The sequence below is a fragment of the Macrotis lagotis genome, chromosome 1 (genome assembly GCF_037893015.1).
Source record: "Macrotis lagotis isolate mMagLag1 chromosome 1, bilby.v1.9.chrom.fasta, whole genome shotgun sequence".
Lineage (NCBI taxonomy): Eukaryota > Metazoa > Chordata > Mammalia > Peramelemorphia > Peramelidae > Macrotis > Macrotis lagotis.
The window spans coordinates 886,243,404-886,253,922 of record NC_133658.1 but is presented as its reverse complement, the minus strand read 5'-3'; the positions used below and the strand labels follow the sequence as shown (position 1 = coordinate 886,253,922).

Here is a 10,519-nt window from a genome sequence, read left to right as displayed (position 1 = left end):
CTTGAACCCTTGAAACTTTTAGCCAGACACATTTTTTTTTCCAGCAACATTAATATGTAATAAACCATTTTTTTTTTTGTTCCTAAATACATCTGGGTCAAGATGCAGTCCTTCATGAATTTGTTCACAAATTCTCAGACCCGAAACTAGACCAAACCCCTTTTCCTTTCATCAAGAATATCATCATGTCACCCTTTGATATAAATAATATCCTTCAAAAGACTGAACTTTTTACTTCTTAAAATCAAGACTTTAAAAGAAAGAGAGAATTCTGGATTTCCCTTAATTGATGGTTATTAATGATTATTTCTCTCACTAGATATAAGAATATATCTATATGTAAAAACTTCTTTAGGAAATAGGTCATAAACTCATTTAAAAAATGGAATCCTTTCTTGTCTGTAGAAGATCTTAGAGAAATAGTGACAAAATCAGCTTTGACTGCTTGTAGAAACCTACCAAGGAACAATGAGAGATTTGGAAAATGTTTACCAGCAGCCTCATTAAATAATGTTTTTTAATATATTCAGCAAGTGGCACTGCCAGGAGTCAGAACAACTTATCCTGAATTCAAATTGGACAACTTACCAGCTATGTGACCCTGGAAAAATCATTCTATTCTGTTTGTTTCCTCATCTGTCAAATGATAAAAGGAAGGAAATGGCAAACTCCAGCCTCTTTGTCAAGAAAATCCCAAATGGAGTCATGAAGAGTCATATATGACTAAGCATTTAGTACTTAATTTAAATCTGGTTATTCCCAGAAAACTGCACGTTTCTCAAAAGGACCATTTTAGAAATGGGATGTGTGAGAAGAATATGGGTGTTTGGCTTCCACAAGAATGTGAAGGGAGATTGTTAGTTTACATTACAAAGACTGAGGTCTGCCTGTATTGTTGCCCATAATTGTTGCAGGTATGTAAGTGTAAAATAAAAGATTTAGCTTCAAAATGATCAGAACCTGAGATCAGATCAGGTCTGCCCCACCTAATTCTGAGTTAACCAAGGGGACAAATGTATCAATTAGATTGTGACCCCAGCCAATGATTGGCATAAAAAGGGGAGGAACTACCCTTTCAAAGTACATACAAAGGGGCGGCTAGGTGGCGTAGTGGATAAAGCACCGGCCTTGGAGTCAGGAGTACCTGGGTTCAAATCTGGTCTCAGACACTTAATAATCACCTAGCTGTATGGCCTTGGGCAAGCCACTTAACCCCATCTGCCTTGCAAAAAAAAAAAGAAAGAAAAAAAAGACAAAGTACATACAAGACCTAGCATTTCTGGAATTCAGTGCCCCTCTCCTCTTAAGATAGGTGGTCCTTCATTGCAAAGATGTATTAATAAAAGATCATTTTAATTCCTCTGAATTTAGTATTCATGAGCCATTTATAACAGGATGAAAGGAGTTTTGGGTCTGGACTGAGAAGACTTGGGACCTTAGACTTGTTCTTGGTTACCTGTGTTGACCTTTAGAAAAAAACTACTTCCCTTGTTCAGGGTTTTTTCCCCCCTCATCTGTAAAATGTAGGCATCCATGGCATTGACTTGAAGGTTCCTTCCATGTCTATATCTAGGCTCCTATTGGAAGATTTGAGGAGAAAATAAGTCCTATTCCTAGGACTTGGAAGTATCAAAGTAAATATCATCTGATCTACCTTTGATTGCATCTGCTAATAAAGAATTTTATTTCATTCACTCCAGAAAGGTTTCCACTCAGAAACCCAGAATGAACAGATGAGACGGTACTTTAAGAAATCAGCTGATAAACAAATGAAAGAGTTTATACAATAAAACCAATTTGTGGTATCACCTCACACCTTCAAACTGGCAAAAATAATTAAAAGCCATGAAATTTAATCTTGAGTGGAATTTGCAAATCTCTAGACTATTGTAGGAGAGCAAATTGATAGTAGACAGTTCAACAATACCCTTTCACTCAAGAATTCCATTATTGGGAACATACCCTGAAAAGGCTCATAGAACAGAAAAAGTGAGATCTGTTCAAAGATTTACCCAGCAGTCTTATATGAAATAGCAAAGAAAAAAAATTGGAAGCAATGTAAATTTCCAACAGTAAGCTAATGGTTAAATAAATCGTGGTACAGTATTTACTATTCTTTTACAATTCAATTAAGACAAGTATGAAGAATAAAAAGAAATCTGTCTGTTTCCCTCACCAAGACCAACATGCATTTATTTTGTATATATCCTGAATGTAAACTTGAGGGCAGAGACTATATTATTTCTGTCTTTATATCCAAGGCACTGTGCTGGGAATAAAAAGGTAAAATATGAAACAATCCCTGATATCAAAGAGTTGAATAATAAGAATAACCTGATATATACTATACAATAATAATCATAGTGAATACTTATATAATGCCTTAAGAGTTATAAAAATGATAACAACTAACATTTACATGGCACTTTAAGGTTTGCGATGATAGCAGAAAACAGAACTTTAAAGTTTGCAATCAAAAAGGGTTGAGAGAATTTCAAAATTTTCAGTAATAGGAATTGACAAATAGACACTGCTTTAAGGTTTTCGTTAATAAATGCCAAATTTATAAAGGTACTTTAAAATTTGCAATTACAGCTGACACATATAATAATTTTGGTTTGTATTACTAATAGGTCCCAATAGTGCATCAAGATATTCATTAGTAATAACTGACACTTAGGCACTGTTTTAAAGTTTGCAGTAATACTGTAGCTTGACAGTTATATGATGCTTTAAGGCTTGCAAAAATAATGATGGTTAATATTCTCCTAATACTTTAAGGTTTTTAATAATAATGACTGATATTTACCTAATACTTTAAGATTTTCAATAAAAATGATAATAGCTAATATTTATATAACGCTTTAAAGTTTGCAATAATGATGATGATGGCCTTTTTTTTAGGTTTTTGCAAGGCAAACTGGGTTAAGTGGCTTGCCCAAGGCCACACAGCTAGGTGATTATTAAGTGTCTGAGGTCGGATTTGAACTCAGGTACTCCTGACTCCAGGGCCAGTGCTCTATCCACTGTGCCACCTAGCTGCCCCGGCAATAATATTAATAGTTGGCATTTATACATTTATGCTTCAGCTTAACAACAAACAACGGCAACAATAATATCAGCTGAACACTTTGTATGCTCTTTTGATCATATTTATTTGGTAGCATCGATTTTTGTTTTTAATAATCAATAAGGGTGGGGGCAGCTAGGTGGTACAGTGGATAGAGCCCTGGAGTCCCGAGGAACTGAGTTCAAATCCAGACTCAAACACTTAATAATTGCCTAGCTGTGTGACCTTGAACGAGTTACTTAACCCCAATGGTTCCTAATGATGATGATGATGATAATAATGAGGGTCGGTTGAAAAATAGCCATATAAAATAGCGATATAAAATAGTCATATAAAAATTACCCTCGAAGGTGCCCGCCCCAGATCCAGGCTCCTTCCCAGTTAGAGGTAGAAGTATCAACTCAGAATTCCAAGGTGCAAACACGTGCCAAGACTCGCCCCGCCCCCCGTCTCCCTCACGCAGATTTAGCCACGCCCCGCTCCACTGGCCTCCACCCACTGACTGGCTGACTTAGCCCCGCCTCCGCCCCTCTTGCCTTCACCCACTGGCTGGCTGACCTAGCCCCGCCCCCGTCCCCTTCCCTCCACCCACTGGCTGGCTGACCTAGCCCCGCCCCCGTCCCCTTCCCTCCACCCACTGGCTGGCTGACCTAGCCCCGCCCCCGTCCCCTTCCCTCCACCCACTGGCTGACCCGACGACTTTTCCTCTCCTTCCGTCCCCTCCCCCCCTGTGGTCGGCTCTCGCCTCCGCTCGGTAACGCGAGACCGGATGGGAGAGGGGGCGGTTCTGCGAGCGCGCCGTGGTGGCGTCACCGCCGCGTCACTTCCGCCCACTCCAGAAGCCGTCAGCGAGGCGGTGGGTGTGCGGCTCCCGGTCCCCGCGCTGCTCCCCGGTCTAACGCCCGCCAGGCGCCAGAGAAGCGGTGAGAGGCGCCCGGGTCGCGGCCCCTCGGCTCGCCCCATTGTCAGAGTTTCCCGGCCGCCGCCGCCTCCCACTTCCCGGCTTCAAATGTCAGAGAGCTCGGCTCGTCCCCCCCGCACCGGGCCGCCCCCGGGGCAGGGCCTTGTCTGCCCCGCGTGACCGTGGGCGAGTCGCTGCGGCCGCAGCCGGGGTGGCAGCAGCGGGCCTGGAAAGAGCGTCTGGGTAGTGGGATCGGGAAAATGGGGAGAGTCTCGCCGCGGGGGACCCCCGAGGCCATTGTCCCCCCCGACCCCCCGATTCGGGCTGCAAGGGAACCCCCGAGGGTGCCCAAGCGTTGCCTCGCAGGCCCCACTCCCTTCGATAAGAGCCCTGCAAAGGGGCCTTTCCATAGGGCCAGGCTGCCTGGCTGGAAGCAGGAATAAGAGCTAACGTTTGTGTATCTATATGTATTTACTTGCATATATTTGTATAATACATATTATATGTATTTATATATATCATGCATATCATATGTTGTATAATATATCATGCATATATTTTATATATCATGTATATTATATATTTGCATATTTATATAATATATAGCATGCATGTTATGTATATAATATATATTATGTATATATTTATATGTATTTGTATAATATGTCATGTATATTATATATGTATATATTTGTATATCATGTATATTATATGATATATTTACATATATTTGTATAATATCATGTATATTATATATTTATGTTTCTGTAATATATCACGTATATTATACAAATATATAATTATTTGATAAGCAAATATATATGTGCATCTATACACATTTTTAAGGTTTGTAAAACTTTTTTTTTTATATATTACTATTATTGAACCTTTCAGTGAGGAAGGTGCTTTTATTCTCCTAGTTTTGTGGATGAAAAAACTGAGGCAAGTTAATAGGATTTGAACTCTTGTTTTTCCTGATTCCAAGTCTAGCCCCATTTAGCTGTCTCTGGCCTTTTTTGGGGGGGGGGGGAGTGGGGAGGTGTGCAGTAGACTTGGTAAGTGTAAGGTTTTGCAAGAATGATTTCACTGCTGTGGGAAGTTCCCAGGGCATAGGATAGAGGAAGTTCTCCACCAGTGCAGATTGGTAGCTTCTCTAAATTTAAGTCTCAAGAAGTTGCCTGGGACCCTGAGATCGAGTGATTTAAATACTGCATCCAGGATCTGAGAGAGGCAAGTCTTTTTTTTTTCAAGGCAGTGGGGTTAAGTGACTTGCTCAAAGCCACACAGCTAGGTAATTATTAATGTCTGAGGTCAAATTTGAACTCAGGTCCTCCTGACTCCAGGGTCACTGCGCCACCTAGCTGCCCCAGAGGGAAATCTTGAATCCAGTACTTGGCATCATATTGGGAACTCAGTTCAAGGAAGGACACAGCCAAGTTATTTGTTAGGCTGAAGCATAACTAGGATCAAAGAGAACATGAAATGAGTCTGGAAGGTTATTTAGTTTACACAGTTTAGAAAAATAGATAAATCCCAGTTATCTGGATTGGTCTTCCTTGAAGTTGCCCACATGTGGTGATTGAAGCCAGCCTTATTAATAGAAGAGAGAATAAGGGAGCCCAGTAAGATTTCTCTATGGTATTGTATGACTCTGAGCAAGAATGTATTGTCTTTATTCACTCAATCTCTCTCTGCTTTTCTTGTATGTCTGATTTTTTTTTTTTATGTATCTCTTGAGCAAAAGTTTGTACTGTTAGGTTGTAAACTGTGGTTTCAGGGTATAATAAAAAGACCAAAGCAAAGTATGGAAATAACCATCACAAAGTCAGGAATCTATAACTTTTGAGTATGTGTCAATATTCTGTCAGTTGCTGTACCCTCACAATTTGAAGGATTCCTATCCAGTAATCTCAAATTATTTGGGATGAACCTATACCTTTATAGCTGCTAGAACTGTTCCTTGATGTTAAAAATAGTATTTATATAGTGCTTTAAGGTTTGCAAAGAGCTTCTCTTTTGATCTGTGTTATCACCAAAGGAAACCCCATTTTACCATTATTGTATTCTAACGCCCTTGAAGAAAGAGCTGGATTTATTTTTTTTAATTAAAGAATCTAGTGAAAAATATTTGCCCTTTTATGTGCAAGGCACTGTCCTTTGTCCTCTAGGATTTCATTAGGGGTCAACAGTAAATAAATGCTTCATTAATTGAAGCTAGAGGAAGCACAAGAGAGATTAGAAAGGCTTCTTGTAGGGGGTTGAAAGAAGCTAAAGATTCCAAGAGCAACAGTGAGGTAGCAATACATTCCAAGAATATGGGGCAAGGGACAATCAGTATGAAGGCACAGTGCTGAAATCAGCTCAAAGAGTTATAGAAAGTCATCCTGTTAGACTTCTGGAACATTGGGTGAATGAAGGAGAATAGGAAATCAGTCTGGAACTGGAGCTAGAGTGAGAAGGGCCATAAAATTCCTAGACCCCCCCCCCCCCAAGTCCATTATTCTTTCCAGATAACGGGATCAGAAAATAATTTGAGTGAGCTTTCTTCCTTTTGTCTTGACTCTTGTTTTCATGGATACCCAGGGTAGCAGGTAACCCCTCCTGGCTTTACTGACCCTTTGAGCTAGAGATATTACTACAACAACTTGAAGTTGTTGCCAGTGATGAAATGTTAGGTGTATCAAGTACCTCTTCGATCTGTGTCATCTTCCATTCTTCACTGTCTCACCCTAAATATCCAAGCAGTTGTCACATAAGTCCCTTCTTCCTTCCCGGCATCTCTTATCTGCAGCATCTTTTTGGCTCAGTACCTCCTCCACCTCTCACCTGGTGTCTTGCAGTGCTCTCTGCAGAGGTGTCTCCAGTTCAGCTGCTGAGTGATGTTCCTCAAGTGCAGGGATGACCATTTCATTCCATTCTCCCTGGTGCCAAAAAGGAGCTGCACAATCTCATCCTTCTCTTTCCATTTTTTTTTTAAATTCATTTCTTCCCTTCCTGCACTTGATGGTTTGGCCAAACCAGCCACCACAGTTCTTCATACATAATGTTTCATATCCTGTCAGTGCCTTTGCACTGGCAGCTCCCCATGTCTCACATGTGCTGCTTCTAGACTCTTAGAATCCTTGGTTTTTTCCAAGTCTCAGCTCCAGCATTACTTTGTGTATGCTCTTCCCTGACCCCCACAGCTTGTAGCACCTTCCCCCAATTTGCCTTATATCTATTTTGCATATGCCTATATATGCATCAAGTGCCATATAAATGCTAGCTATTATTATTATCATCATTACTAGCTAGAAATTCCTTGAGGGCAAGGACCGTCTGACTTTTGTCTTTGATTTCCCAGTGCCTAGCACGTCAAAGATCCTCAATAAATGCTTATTAATTCCCTATGGAGGGCGTTGTCCATTTTTACCCTGTTAGCCACTTTTTGTCCCTATTCTGAACCCTCTATCTCAATTTTTTGCCTACTTCCTTCAAGCCATTTCTGGCCTTACTCTTTGGGACCCGTCCATCTGCAGTTCAGTGCTTAGCACAGTTTCAGGTATCCAGAAGGTGCTTAATAAGTGCAGAAAAGTAGGATAACAATCCTTTAGCTTTAGTCTTTTCTGACCTTCATTTTTTTAAAAAATGGTAATTCTGAAGCAATACTTTTTGATGAATGAGTTGTTTCTATCATTTTCATTTGTTCTATGGAAATCTGATAGGTGTTTTATTCAAACCACTAAAATAAGACATCCTCATGCAAGTGACTCATTATTAAGGAGAACTTGAGATCACTATCTTAGAGTTAAAAAGATAAGTAAAAATGTAACTACAATACTGAAACTTTCAGACACACTGACATAAATATGTAAAATACTATTCAAGATTATAGTTTAACTGTTGCAGTGCTTGGCAGTCTTGTCAGCTGGATTGAATTTTTTTTAAGGGTTTTTTTTGCAAGGCAATGGGGTTAAGTGACTTGTCCAAGGCCACCACAGCTAGGTAATTATTAAGTGTCTGAGGTCAGATTTGAACTCAGGTACTCCTGATTCCAGGGTCAGTGCTCTATCCACTGCACCACCTAGCTGCCCCTGGATTGAATTTTGAGTAAGGATCAGGAAGTGCTGGTTTCAGTTTTTGTTTCTGACATTTAATTGTGTAACCATGGGGAAGTCCCTTAATCCCTGACTTTCCTATTAAATTTGTGATGAGTTGTGATGCACACAGATTTTTGAGAAATCTTCATGTTCACTGTAGACCCAGCTACTTGGTGCTTCAAGGCTGCTGATGGACAGGCATGGCCTTGACCTTCAAAAACTTTTTAAGTTTTTGCCAGGCCAGTGGGGTTAAGCGGCTTGCCCAAGGCCACACGGCTAGGTAATTATTAAGTGTCTGAGGTCGCATTTGAACTCCTGACTCCAAGGCTGGTGCTCTATTCATTGTGCCACCTAGCTGCCCCCCAGCTAGGTAATTATTAAGTGTCTGAGGCCAGATTTGAACTTAGGTACTCCTGACTCCAGGGCCGGTGCTCTATCCACTGCGCCACCTAGCTGCCCCATGTATGTCTTTAATAATAATTTCTATATCAATTAAATTCCTACTATATGCCATACAGATACTATGCTAAACACTGGGGATAAAGAGACACACATAAAGTAGTCTCTGTTTTCAAGGAGCTTACATTCTGTCAAGGGAGACAATAGTTATAGGTGTGATACAGAATAAATAACTACAGGGTAGGAAAAATATCAGGGGGAGGACCAGGAAGGGCTTCATATAGAAGTGGGTGTTTGAGATGTGTCTTGATGAGGCTGAGTATTTTTAGGAGATGGAGGAAGTGAGGGAGGCAAGAGAGAGGACTTGTCAGGACTGAAAGAAAAAGCCAGTTTAGCTGGATTGTAGAGTTTGGGAAAGGGAATATACAATACATACAAGGCCAAAGAGGTAGGTTGAGGCTAGTGTGTGAAGGGGGAAGGTCTTTAAAAGCCAGAAGAATTTGTATTTTATCCTAGAGGTGATAGGTAACCACAGATTTTATTGAGTGGGAAAGTACCTTGCTTAAGGAAAATCACTTTGGCATCTGTGTGGAAAGGCATATTGGAGAAGGGAGAGACTGAATAGGAACCTATTACCATAACCTAGGCCAGTGGTGATGAGGGCCTCTAAGAGAGTGGTGGCTTTGTGAGAGCAGAGAAGGGGTTTGGATTCAAGAGATGGTGTGAAAGTAGAAGGAATGAGACTTGTCAATTGATTGACTATGTGAAGTGAGGAAGAATGAGAAATAGATACCAAGATGAAGACCAGAAGGAATAGTATGTCAAAAGACTGAAGGAATTTGAATTTTTCCTTGGAATTGTTATGAGATACAGGGATAATGTGAAATAGTGTCTTCTTTCAAGTTCTGTTTGGATCAAAGTGGGTTTAAAACAAAAGACAATGTTTCCACATTGGAATGTTCAGTTCTTACTGGTGGGGAGACCTAAACTTTACTGATACAAATCAATTGATTTTTCTATTTAAACCCATTTAAAATATATTCAAGAGGCAAATTTACACATGAAAGGTACAAGTTCAGTATAAAACAATTCTCATAAGTCTTCAAGCAGATAAGTAGTCAATATGGTGATTCTGGTGGACCTGACTAATTCCTTCCCTGTTAGCATGAGTCCTCTATTTGTGCGGGCAGGTAAGAAGCTGCCTCTTACTATTGGGCAGGCTGATCTGGATAAGATATAGAGGATTCACTAAGTCTGAGTATGACAAATATAAATTTGTGTAAAGAAGTCCTTGCTAGTGGATAAGATTGTAAATTAGTCTGTCATCTCAGAGAGGGAGCAAGAGTAATGTAGGGAAGACTTTTTTTTACTGATTAGGGGATTCTGAACAGCATTAGGCAAAATTGAGAAGTAATAGGCTCCTTTTGACAGTTGAAAGTTTGGATTCTGTTATTGGAGAAGGCCCTTTTTATGTCATTACATAAAATATTGGATTTGGACTTAGGTTGACCTTTAGCATTCTCGTGAATGCTGATTCAGGAATATCTCCCTAACAGACTGCTTATTTAGACACTCTGCAACGTGACTGGCATTTTGTAAACAAAAAGTGAAGAAAAATTAGTGTAAGTAAATTGTGAATGCTGTTAACTTTTTAATATTGCCACTCTTGGGATAATTGAATTCAAAATGAAGGTTTTTCTACTTTGGGACACGGTATTTCTTGCCTTTTACAGTCCTGTAAATATTATAAAATATAAGCCCAGATGTTGTGAATAACAGCAACTTATGCTCTGTTGAAAGTATAATGGTACAAAAAATTACTGTAATTTTGGTTTGACAAGTAAACTAAATCCTTCAGAGCAAGAAAGTGATTTGACAAGAACTGGGTTATCTAAAATTTGTAAAAAAAAATAAAATAAAATTATACAGTTCACCTTAGAGCTCAATATAAAGGTAATGTCCTGTGTTTTCTAAAAAAAGTGTTAAAATACTATTGTTAATATAAAATATTAATTTCCAGATATGTACCATATATTTTTGTCTACATGATAAAGCTGTCACGTCTTACTA

At 39.7% G+C, this 10,519-nt stretch overlaps 1 protein-coding gene across 1 annotated transcript in view; it reads left to right on the top strand.

Annotated features, from left to right (window-relative positions):
* The first annotated feature begins 3,887 nt into the window (after positions 1–3,887).
* PARK7 (Parkinsonism associated deglycase) overlaps positions 3,888–10,519 on the top strand; it is a 33,462-nt gene continuing 26,830 nt past the window's right edge. The window contains exon 1 of the mRNA XM_074218554.1: positions 3,888–3,993. The gene's annotated coding sequence lies outside the window, so the exon portion shown is untranslated. The remainder of the gene's footprint in view (positions 3,994–10,519) is intronic.